Source organism: Periplaneta americana, chromosome 7, assembly GCF_040183065.1.
Source record: "Periplaneta americana isolate PAMFEO1 chromosome 7, P.americana_PAMFEO1_priV1, whole genome shotgun sequence".
NCBI classification, from domain to species: Eukaryota; Metazoa; Arthropoda; class Insecta; order Blattodea; family Blattidae; genus Periplaneta; species Periplaneta americana.
In genome coordinates, this window is record NC_091123.1 from 152,027,004 (window position 1) to 152,039,848 (window position 12,845).

At 36.0% G+C, this 12,845-nt stretch overlaps 1 protein-coding gene across 5 annotated transcripts in view; it reads left to right on the forward strand.

Annotated features, from left to right (window-relative positions):
* The window catches only part of LOC138703608 (uncharacterized), a 45,804-nt gene that overhangs the window by 1,902 nt on the left and 31,057 nt on the right, over positions 1-12,845 (forward strand). For 2 of the 5 annotated variants that reach the window (XM_069831637.1, XM_069831639.1), the window contains exons 1-2: positions 11,855-12,645; positions 12,738-12,827. The exons of 1 other annotated variant lie outside the window; for it this stretch is intronic. The gene's annotated coding sequence lies outside the window, so the exon portion shown is untranslated. Of the gene's footprint in view, positions 1-11,854; positions 12,828-12,845 lie in introns of those variants that run through there. 2 more of the 5 variants (XM_069831636.1, XM_069831638.1) reach the window with 1 other exon arrangement.

Genomic DNA, 12,845 nt, shown 5'->3' on the forward strand with positions numbered 1-12,845 from the left:
GTTCATGCTCATCGTCATTCAGGTCTTCAACAGCAAGGTCTTGCTGCTGGTTGAACATTTCGGTGTAGAAGGTCAGGTTTGCATTCCAAAACCAGTCCTACCCGAAGTGCAGTTCCAGAAGTCTTTCAATGCCCCTGATGTTTGCTTCTTTAAGGACGACACCCATTGGAATGTAGTCTTTTTGGAAATGTTTACCTTTATTGTTTAAACTTTTGGATTCGCCTTTTCACTGGTACCATTCTCTTCATCATCTGCATCTTCTCCCTCAACACTAACAGAGTTATTGAAACAGGATACACCATATCCATCCATACTCATTTCGGCAAAAGTCGAAAAAACTGCAAGATAATCACAGTAACCACTTCAAGACTTCAACACACTTAACATAAAAGGTTAGAAGTCCCCGATAAAGCGCGGGCAGAAACTCTCAACTGATGTCTTAAATGCAGCAGTATAGTCAATTCAACTATACGAGCAAAAAGTAGCTTTATTATCAGCGTCTAATAATATCTTATTCGTTATTTTAGTATGCTCAATGTAATCCTTATGGAGATCGAAATAGCAGCTTTTGCATCCGTAACTCTCAATATGGCCATGTTGTCTCAGTGACATTTAGCAGGTATTGCAAAAGTAAACATGGCATTGTGCAGTTAGTAGGTACTGCATCCTTACGCTCTCCACACTTCGTAGGTTTGGCAACCGTATGCAATTTTATTTACTAGATTTAAAGGGTTTAGAGTTGGATTTGTAACCGAATGTATGGCTTATTACGTAGCTAATGACGAACTGTGAAACCATGGTTACCATTATCTCATTTTTCATTTTTTTGACAGTTAGGCCGGGTGCACACAGAATCAGACGCAGCGCGGCGCGACGCGACATTTTGTCTCGTGGTACTTGTCTCCCATTGATTTCTTATAGTGCGATGCACACAGAATCAGACGTGGCGCGACGGTCGCGAGCAGACACAAGGTGACACGAAGAGACAACATCGAATTACTGCTAGAAGTTCGTCGCGAGGAGACTGTCTGATAGCTGCAGTGTACTGCGCATGCGTTAGTAGTGGCTATGATTGCACGCTTTCCTTATCTACAAAAAATACTATTTTTGTGTAGTGCACATTATTCATAATGGAGCTGGATGCGGATAAATTATTTGATTTAGTACAGGAAAGATACATTCTGTACAATCTTTGAAACAGTATCACGACAATAATGTGGTTTCTGAAAATATGTGAAAAATTGCAAATGAGATGAAACCAACAGGTGAATAATAATTTATAATAATAACACTGCATAACAAATGTTAACTTTTTTTTGCGCTAGGCATGTGATATATGTTTTCTATATAATTTGAGCCTCCTGAATACGAATATGACAATAAAAACAGTTATTGGTTACGGTTTTTGAGACATTTTGGAATTTATATATATTCAAAATATTGTTTTATATAATAACAATAAGGCTAAATATTCACTGTTCAGAAGATTACAGCTTTCTTTTTCTGCATTTCTTTTACACTGGGCATCAGGTACATCATGAGCTAAAGTCCAACAATAGTCTGCTAGCATATTGGTACTCCATTGTCGTTGGTATCTTTTTTCCATAGTTGAAATTTCTTGATGGAAGCGCTCATCATGCTCATCACTGAAATCGCACAATCCTCGGGAAAAAAAAGTCAAGATGTGAGTGAAGGAAGTGAATTTTCAGGGAAATTTTACAACCCCTAGTTTAATACGCCAACAGTAAATTTTTCACTAGTTCTTCATAGTTCTCACTTCTACAGTTATCCAGAAAATTAATTCAACCTCCTTGAATGCTATCCAGACGGCTGTCTCTTTTCCTTCCTGCAAAGATTCGAAGTGATTGTCCTTCATTATTTCTCTAATTTGTGGTCCATTGAGAACTCTCTCTTTTATTTTTGAATCACTAATAGCAGGAAATGTTAAGAAATGCGCGCTGGTCCGAGTCCTCATGGGGGAAGAAATTTTCTCATGAAATTTCGGCCAGTGCATGGGACCGGTGCCCACCTAGCATCGTGATGCACTTGGGGAGCTACCATAGGTAGCGAAAGCCTGTTGCGAAAGCCAGATATAAGGACTGGGGGGATCATCGTGCTAACCACACGATACCTCCATTCTAGTTGGATGATCGTCCACCTCTGTTTGGGCATGTGGATGTGAAGCCAGCAGCCGGCTGGTCGGTCTGGGCTCTTCACGGGGTGTAGCGCCACGGATTATTAATAGCAGGAAATTTTTCCTGGATATTTTTAAATGCTTCAGTTTTATAATTTATCCCTTTAACAAAATTCTTCATTAACCCTACCTTATTGTGTAAAAGGGGTAAAATTACTTCGCTTTGATGTATAATATTTTTCTTCCTTGGCTCTAGTGATTGTCGTTTTATTTTATAATGCTTATATCGAGCGCGAGTCCACACCTGTGGAGTAACGGTCAGCGCGTCTGGCTGCGAAACCAAGTGGCCCGGGTTCGAATCCCGGTCGGGGCAAATTACCTGGTTGAGGTTTTTTCCGGGGTTTTACCTCAACCTACTAGGAGCAAATGCTGAGTAACTTTCGGTGCTGGACCCCGGACTCATTTCACCGGCATTATCACCTTCATTTCATTCAGACGCTAAATAACCCAGATGTTGAAAAAGCGTCGTAAAGTAACCCAATAAAATAAAAATAAAATATCTCGAGCGCGACTGTCCAATTCGTACAGAAAGCAGCAAAATTTTGTGTAGCCTAATTGCATTCCAAAAAGCAATGCTACAACCTTCAAATCCGCACATATAAACCATTCGTACTTTGAATATTATCATTAAAGCATACTTTAAAGAAATACACGTCTTACACAGAATAGTAACACCACAGAAATATCCTGGTAAACTGAAACGTTTTCATACGGCGAACCTGTTTCTTCCCCTCCAAATGGAACCGAAAAGGGCAATAAAACAATTTCCGCTTCTAGAAGTGGTTTTAATAAGAAAGAACTGCGCACAAACGTGCAATTTAGTTTGGTATGAGTTACTTTTCTTTACTATATTCTATCAGTGACTTCGTTCTATTCACACATTTACTAAAATTATATTTTGGACACACTTCGTAGCACAGTTTGCACACGCATTCGGGGGAAGGTTCGTGGTACTCTGATCTGCACAGTTTGTGGTGAAAACCGTGAACTGCTAGCCTTGTTATGGCGCTTCGTAAATTGTTGTTCGGTGGTTTTGACATGGTGATACATTGCAAAATATAAACTACAGTAATGTAATTAAAGCTCACCGTGAAAGAAATGCACATCTCAAGTAAAATCAGGTAAACTCAAGTGAATTTATACCGCGAACCTGTTTCACTCCCTCGAAATAGACTCGTAGAAGGGCAATAAAATAATTTCCCTCTCTACAAGTGCTTCTAACTTGGTGCCCTACTTATACTAATATTGTTTTCACATAATGGGTCTTCACATTTGTAAAACAAAATAGGGTGGTTACACACAAAATACGGTGATTTTTTTAAATAAAATGCGGTAGAAAATTAATTATATTGTGCATCTCGAAAACCCGAAGTGATGGAAGATTTAATTCAGGAGGTCGAAATTAGTAAGAATTTGTTAGTTTTATTCTGGCGCAATATGACTGTTGACCCGTGCAATTTGTAGTAAGCCTAATTCTCTGCTCTATACTATCACTCATTATTGATTTAATATATTATTTTTCTTTATTATGAGTCGTGAAGTAGTCATAAACATAAAAATGACGTTTGTGCAGTACATTTTAATTTTAAGACTCTTTCAATCGTATAGATTTTTAGGAGCTTGCGTCCTTAGGAAATAATAAGCAAATGCAATAGAATTTTTCATATAGACAGTCCTCTATTATTGACGCCATTTTCTAGCCTAGGCCAGTTTTTCAAACCTGCACAGCCAGCATATCATTTGTCGCGAGCAGACAGTTTTAAGCTGTCGCGAGGTGTTGTAAAGCAAAACGTAGCGTCGCGCCGCGCCGTGTCGCGTCGCGTCTGATTCTGTGTGCACCCGGCCTTACCTGGTTCTGCATCTGGGCTACTCAAGTACGATATTACTAAATAACAAATAAACAATAATACTAACTAAACATGAACTGTACACATATTTTTATTCTATTCTTGATCTGTTTCCTTTCTTTGCGACAGTGACAGAGAAATGTTTAGAATTTCTTTGCGGGTTGGATTGCTCATATCAGATTTCTTTTTTATTGTTGATTTAAGTTTCGGGCGTTGCGGTACAATTTTTTTATTGGCTGGTTCTTGGTCGTAGTTCGTAGGAAGGAAGCTGCATTTGTTTTCTCGGAGAGCATTTAATCTTAGTTTTATAGAGGCAATTATTTTATCAACAATTTCTATTTCTTCTAAAGTGGAAACAGAATCTAGTGCTTCTAAGAACGTCTGGTTAGTTTTTTCTTTTCTATGGATTAAACTTACATTAGTATCCACATTTTTACTAATTTGAGCGAGAATTATTTCTGTCTCATTCTTTGCAGGGTTATTGTGGATGATTAGACTTTCATTCTCATCTCCCTTACTGTCAGGAACAGAAGGAACATTCACTATACTGTGACATACAAGATGTATATGTTTGCACATATTGCCTAGAATAGCTGAGTCTATGCAGGTGCATGTATACTGGTGCAGGCAAGTCTTACAATCGTTGCAAACTAGCTTACAATTGCATGTCCCTTTCTCAGTATTCTTCTTTGTAATATATAACTCCATTACATCGGAAGATGAAGGGACAAGCCATTCGTGAGCTGCAGTTTGAATAACAGATGATGCATCCAGATTGCAAGATACTGTATGCCTGTTTCGAAGTGTACTCAGTTTACTAGTCAATTTCCCTTTGTTCAAAACAATCAGTCTGTCGAATAGTCTATCTCTGGTTAATTTCATGAGAGCTGATATGGCTTTGTCTAGTCTTCTTGTTTTTTTTTTACCGTGTATGTATATGTGCTTTAGGGTATAGTGCATCCATTCTATGTGCATGTTAGTATTTATGCCACAATATTTCCTATGGAAGTAGGCCCAACACTCTACGTTCTTCATGCAGTAGTCAGTGAAGTATTTAAAAAATAATGATAATTCAGATAAATACTGAAGGAATCCTGCCAAAAGTTTAGCATAAGTGTCCTCGTCTTTTTCTGTGAGTAGAACTCGTAAACACTTGTACGTTACTGCCTGTTTGGTTAGATCTTTTATTTTATTCCTAATGTTCTTCCTCCATGCTTGGTCGATGTGCCAGGTGCAAAATAAACGTTTATCTGGAGGGCCCATCGTAGTTACCCAAGCTTTATAAAATCCTTCTTTCATGTCACTCATGAAGATTTTTGTGGACAAGATACCAATTTATTGTTTTACACAATTGAAAAACAAAGATAGCACATGTTCATCTGTCCTGTTGGATATTAAGAAAGTCCCAGGAAAACCCTGATTCATATCATCAATTGTCATTATTGTGATAAGTTGAAATCCATAATTACCCATACCATGGGTACCATCAATTGTCACTTTCTCTGGACCAGGGGCAGCCCGTCCTTATGTGCTACAGTGCTACAGCACAATGATAATTTTTGCTGAAATAATGTATTTGCAATACCACCATAGTATCTGATCTGCCATTTGACAATTTTCCGTGGTTATGTTCATGACGCATTATAGAGTGTTTAGTCTTCGCTCTTAGCTCTTTGGTGCCTCAAGGGGTACAATGTGCTACTCAAAACTCTAAATGAGAATGTAGACAATTAATGCGCATGTGCGAAGCTGAAATCACTGCCCTGATTGGCTATTTTTACGCGGGGAAGTGCTGTAGTCAGCTTCAGCACAACACAGATTGGAGATTGCAAAAGTAAAGCGTAACGAGAGAATGCTTGTTTGTAGAAGAACTCGGAACTATTTACAATGTAGGTCTATTTGGTAATTCAAGTGTCCGACTGCTGCTGCCGTCTACATGGTTTTTGAGGTTCCTCCTGAATCAGTCAGCAAGCGACGGAGAATGGAATCCCAGAAAACTGAAGCCAAGGAAGTATGTGACCGTATAATTCAGAAAACTACTTACCGTTTCCAGTCTTTAAGCTATCTAGATGCAACAAAATTGTTAAACAGCAAATTTTCTGGCAATTTTTGGATAGCCTAATTTTCCTGAACGCGAACTTGAAGTTGCTGTCAACAGCTATACTGTACTGAACAAAAGAGTGTTAAAGACACAACTTTGAGTTCTATACGGAACACCTGCCTTCCGGAATATAGATGGAGCTGTTCAATTGTTACGATACATAGCCTCCAACAATTCACAGGATCCATTCTGTGAAGTAACACTGTCAATAGAAAAGAGTATGATGTCCAAGATGAAGGGTTTAACACCAGGGTAATTGACAGGTTCTGCAGTAGGAAGGAACGTCGTATGGATTTCATATTTCGTCACTAGGCGAGTCTCAAATTAAGATAAATACATATAAGTGTATACAGTAGGCCAATATAGAAATTGTAGCACACTCATTATTTTGACCACCAGCTGCTACTGCTCTGGACCATATGTTTTTAAAATATCTCCCTGGACTGTGTTCATAATTATAAGAACAAAATCTTCCTCTTTAAAAAAATGTGCTGTCATGTCAGGAAGAGTTCCTTGTGGCTTATAATACAGAATGCGCTGATCATTGCTTTCTTTAACTTCCTGTATCCAGCACTTTATACTAACAGCATCATTTTCATGACGCATCCCCTCTTCCGAAAGATTGAAGGCTTTTTCAATATTGTACAGGCCCTTTTTAATTAAGAGATGTACTCTTTCTAAATTGGATTCTGTGACAGAGTCTCGTATCTCATTCAATAAGGTGTCAAATGGTATCTTGTTAGCTATCTTACTGGCTATTTCTAGGAGTTCAGAAGAAGAGAGAAACAAATGGCCTAGGTCATTTTCATGCCCAACATGCGTATCTGTAAATTGTAAAGTACAGGATCCATCTTCCAACTCTGTTATTTTCATACTGGCCGGACAAAATGCATTAATTTTTTTGCTGCCCTGTATTTTTATATGCCTTTGTCTTTTTCCCGTAGGCATGTAATTCCCACTGCGGTGACAAGAAAAATAGTGGTGCTTAATGTTACTTGCTGTTTTCTGACATGATCTAACTTGTATAAATTTTTCTTTGGTCTCTACCTCTGTATTTTTCTTCCATTTATGAAATTCTTCTAAGTTTGGAAATGTTTCCGATTTAGTTGTTATATTTATATTATGAATTTCATTATAATGTTTCAATAGTTCATATTTGGTTGCTTCATATGAACAAAGAGGGCAATGATGTTTTGATACATCCTTTCGCGTCACTGCTTCTAACTTATGCACCTGACTTTCGTGTTCTTTCAGAGTTTGTTTTCTTGAATACTGAGCATCACACATTTCACATTTAAAGATTTTGTCACTTTTAAACCTATTATATATAATATTATGTTTATTAATTTCATGCCTTTTCAGATTCTTCACATGATTGAACTGCGCGTCACAATAATCGCACTTGAAGGACTTGCTTACTTTCACATTATGCTTCTCTTTCTTATGAGTTTGTAAATTACGTTTATAAGAGAACTGAGAACCACACAACTCACATAAAAAAGGATGGTTATTACTAGGCATATTATATCACTACACATCTAAATAGCACAAACAGAGAAACAAATTTAACAAATTATAGAAAAAACACAAACAAACAAACAATTCTACGAGATTTCGAAGGTACCGCCTGAATGATGGCATACACAATATGGCTACAACAGCAGGCAACCGATCTCACCCGAACTAATCCGACATGCAGAAATTGAGACTTCTGTATGCTACAGCTAGACGCTTGTGAATATTCTGGAAGTATTTTTTTACATTTATAATGCCAATAAAGTAAAGGACTGTCTTCTCTAAACATAGGCCTATAAGGAAGCCTGGTTTTCTGACATGTGGCGATTTTTATAATTTCTTCAACATTTGTTCAAAGTTATTTCCTTATTATGGAATTAACCCGTTAGCGCCCAGAAAAAAAGTTATTCGATTTTTTTGTTATTTTTATGAAATTATTGTGTTAAGGGTGTAAGAATTAAGGAAATGCCACATTTCTGAAAAGAAAATAATATAATCTATTAGATATTAGATATTCGCCCTAGCCGGTCCCAAGCCCGGTTGAGAAAGGAGGAGGGGAGGAGAATACCTCGTAAAAAATCCTGGGCTCAGCTGACCCGGCTGTCAGTACCCAGTAAGGGTCCCTTACCCAGGGTAACGGGCAAAGACCACAACGGCAAGAAGTACATTCTGAACGGCGGAAATGGCACTCTCACTCTCCAGAGGTTAAAATTTGAGAGCCCATATCCGGGGTAACATGGATGAAGACCCCAACGGTAGTATTTCTAGCGGAAGGGGCAGCCCTCTCCTTGGGGTTAATACAAGAGAGGAGCGAGTCCGGAAGCTCTAAGGCGGCAATCCCGCCATCAGTCTTACTCATCAGTAGACCGGTTACCTGCTATGAGGAAATCTAAACAAACTCAATCTCCCCAATTGAATAGCCGGACGGATAAAGTGAAGACGACCCAAGGCAAGAATAGGAATAAACGACTTGGAAAAATTAAGAAATGGAAAATAGCAACATGGAATATTAGAAGCATCCATCACAAAATTGATATTTTAGAAACAGAATTAAAGGCTGCACAAGTGGATTAGCTGTGATTACTGAAACGAAGAAAAAACTGAAAGGATTTGAGGAGTTAAAACATTATTTGTACATATATAGTGGAGTTCCACAAAATAAAAGAGCAAGCGCTGGCGTGGCAATATTTATAAATAAAAATTTAAGACATACAATACACAGTTATACATGAATAAACGAACGGATAGTGACACTTAGATGTAAACATGAAAGAGGATACCTAACAATAATAGGTGCATATGCACCACAAGAAAAAGATAAACAGGATATGGAAGAATTTTATGATCAATTACAGAAAACTATTAACAAGTAAACCCAAATGATAATATAATACTTGCAGGTGATATGAACGGAAGAGTAGGAAATCAAATAATCCCAGGAATTGTTGGAAACAAAGGAGAAGAGGTGTTGAATAAAAACGGGAAACTGCTGATAGATTTCTGCACCTATAATGCATTGAGAATAACGAACACTTTTTTTGAACACATGGAGATACACAAATTTACTAGGAGTGAGAGAAACAGCCGCAGTATAATTGACTACATAATTGCAAATATGAAGACAGCTTTACTCATAGAAGATACAAGAGTGTATCGGGGCAGAGAGGCGCAAACAGATCATTATCTAGTCTTAGCTAAATTAGTAATACCAACTTCCTGGCAGAAAATAAAATACAAACAAAATCCTAAGAAAGAAACATATAAAATCCATCTACTCAAGGACGAAAGTGTGAGATGTCTATATCAGAACAGATTAGATAAAATAGCTCAAGAGATGTCAATCAATAATAATATTAATTCTGAATGGGAAACACTAAAAGCAATAATACTTCAAGCTGCGGACGAAGCTCTGGGTAAAAGAGTAAAGAGATATAAAGGAAGAGGCCTGAGAATTTGGAATCAAGAAATTGCAAACATAGTAGAAGACAAAAAGAAAGCTTACTTGAAATATCTACAAGATAAATCCATAGAAAGCAAAATTGGATATAAAAGAGCATGTGCATTAGTAAAACGAGAGGTGAGGAAACTACACCGAAAAAGTTGGGAAAAATACGTTAATGAACTAGAGCATGATTTGCATGGAGCACAAGAATATGCATACAAAGTTTTAAAGTTACTAAATGCCCAGGAGAAAGATAAATTACAATTTAGCCCAATATCAGAATCAGAATGGTTAACATTTTATAAAGATCTATGGACTCAGAGTGAAGAAGAAAAGGAAGAGCATATAATAAATGAAATTAATATGGACACTATCACTTTTGATGAAATGATGAATGTTATAAAGAATTTCAAAAATAAGAAGTCTCCTGGCATTGATGGTATAAATGTTGAACTTGTAAAAAATGCAGCACCAGCTATACTGTATAGACTTTTGAATGTGATAAATATATGTTGGACATATGGTCATGTGCCAGAAGAGTGGAATATCGCTATGGTTATTCCAATATTTAAAAAAGGCGAAAGGAACAATTGTAATAATTACAGAGGTATCAGTCTCTTAGGAATATGCTATAAAATATATGCTAAAATAATATCTACCCGTTTAAATAAAATCGCAGAAGTATTATTGCAAAATGAACAACATGGTTTCAGAAAAGGTAGATCAACAATAGACTGTGTATTTACCATAAATCAATTAATTGAAAAGAGAAGAGAACACAATCTCGAAACTCACATGTTATTTGTGGATTACGAGAAAGCATTTGATAAAATAAATAGAACAAAACTATGGGAAATAATGCTTAGAAAAGGATATCCTCCACGCAGCCTATATTATAACACAAGAATATGTATACACATAGGAGATAGCCTAGGAAAACAAATGGCAAACATTAATGGCAGTCTAAGACAGGGGTGCCCATTGTCCCCAACATTATTTAATATATATCTGGACGATGCCAATGAAACAGAGCTGAATGTTTTAAATTATAATTTAGAGTAAACATATCGAATTTGAACTGTCTACTATTTGCGGATGACCAAGTCGTGATATCAGATTCTGAAAACCAGCGGTTCGAGTTGGAATGAAACTTATCAAAATTCTAACAGTGGTATTAATATTATTAAAGAATGGCTGGATGCTCACTTACTTTCTTTGAACGTTTCTAAAACAAAATTAATACCATTTTCATTAACATCACATGGCCTTGAGCAACTAGAAATAAATAATAATATAAGTATAACTATACATGATTGTAACCTACCTACTTGCTCATGTAACGCTTTGAGTATATCCTCACAAGTTAAATATTTAGGCATTATTATTGACCAACATTTAAAATGGGACAAGCATATCTCCTTTCTGTGTAACAGATTGCGTAAAACAATCCACAAATTTTCCATTCTACGCTCTTATTTACCTGTTTATGTTCTGCGTACTGTGTACTTAGCTCTGTTTCAATCAATAATTCAGTATGGTATTTTAGGTTGGGGAGGAATGGCAAAATCGACTCTCCGTCCTTTAAATCTGCTCCAAAAAAGAATTATCAAAATTTGTCTATATAAACCTTTTGATTACCCAACAAAATTAATTTTTCAGGAATTTGGCGTATCAAATCTAGAACAAATTTATAAACAAAAATTGCTGATTTACTTCCATAAAAACCACAATAAATTTAAAAATGATCCTCATGAATACCAGACGAGACAAAACTACAGTTTCTTTCTAAATACTCCCAAATGCCACACAACTGCTGGATTAAAACACAGCAGAAATTTTGGACCCAAAATATATAATACATTAATTAGAGCTTACCCTGAGCTAAGTACACTTAACACACATAGATTTAAGAAACAAATCAGATTAATTATTTAATTGTTTAAGCCAATTGAGTTAAAATTGTTACTCTAATATTCATGTACTTCTGTATTTTCTATTTGTATATAGACCCTGTTATTACATGCTGTATGTATTTTACCATTTATTAATGTGATTGTGCTCAATGAACTCTCGTAATTTTGTGATATATTTTGTATAACTGATCTGAACTGCGCCCGAGCACGAGCTTCTGCTCTTTCGGGCTGCAATGCCTAATGTAGCTCAAGTGTATAGTATTAATAAATATTATTATTATTATTATTATTATTATTATTATCTGCAAAGCGCTGCACATAAATTATTTCAAATAACAAAGCATTACAATTTAACAATTTCAAATTAAAAAACAAAAGCAATGGCCTTTAAAGGTAAACAACATAAAAGGTCAAAAATTGTAATAGATTAAAAAATTATTGAGCAAGTAAGCGATTTTAAATATTTAGGTTGCAGAGTATCCTATCAGAAAAAAATGGACATGGAAGAAAAGATACATAAATATCAATGGATATGTGGAACTTTAAGGAGATTCTTAGGAAACAAAGTAAGGAAAGATACACGTATAAATCAGTTGCATTACCAATACTCCTATACGGCGGCGCAGAAACTTGGACATTAACAAAAGAAGACAAAAGGTGGCTTGAAGCTTCTGAGATGAGGTATCTGCGATCAGTAGCAGGAATTTCACGACTTGAACATATGAGGAACGAAGAGATGAGAAATGAACTACAGATAGAAGAACTAAATCAACTCGTGAAGGATTACACTGTTCTACAAGGGTCATTTTTATTATATGAAAATATATGATTCTAAAGGATTTTCATATGGCAAATTCAAATCTGAAAACAGAAATTCGCTATCAGGCACAGTTTTTTAGTTATACGAGAATATAAGTCTAATTTAACTGACATTTTAAGTTTGTGATAAAGATGGTGAACTTTGCTTAACAACAGTTGCCTACAGTTAATTTTGTTCTTCATTTGTTTTCATTTTCATATTGTGGCATTCCTGTTGCTAGTAAAAGTTTATGTTAATAAGCAAGTCATTATTACAGGATTTAAAAATTGAGTTAAACTGGCATTATTTGGATAGTGGAGACATTCTTTATCATGTGAATAAATATTCATTTTTAACCATAATATTCCGACATCTGTGGTCATGGTATATAAAATATGTAAAACTTTACATATTTCTCTTTTACAGAAACCTCTTAAATCACAGAAGTAAAATAGACAGATTCTAACACCGAGAGAGAGAAATCTTGAGTTTAACCCGAAATTCTTGTTAGAGGAAGTGAGTATTGTTTGTTAC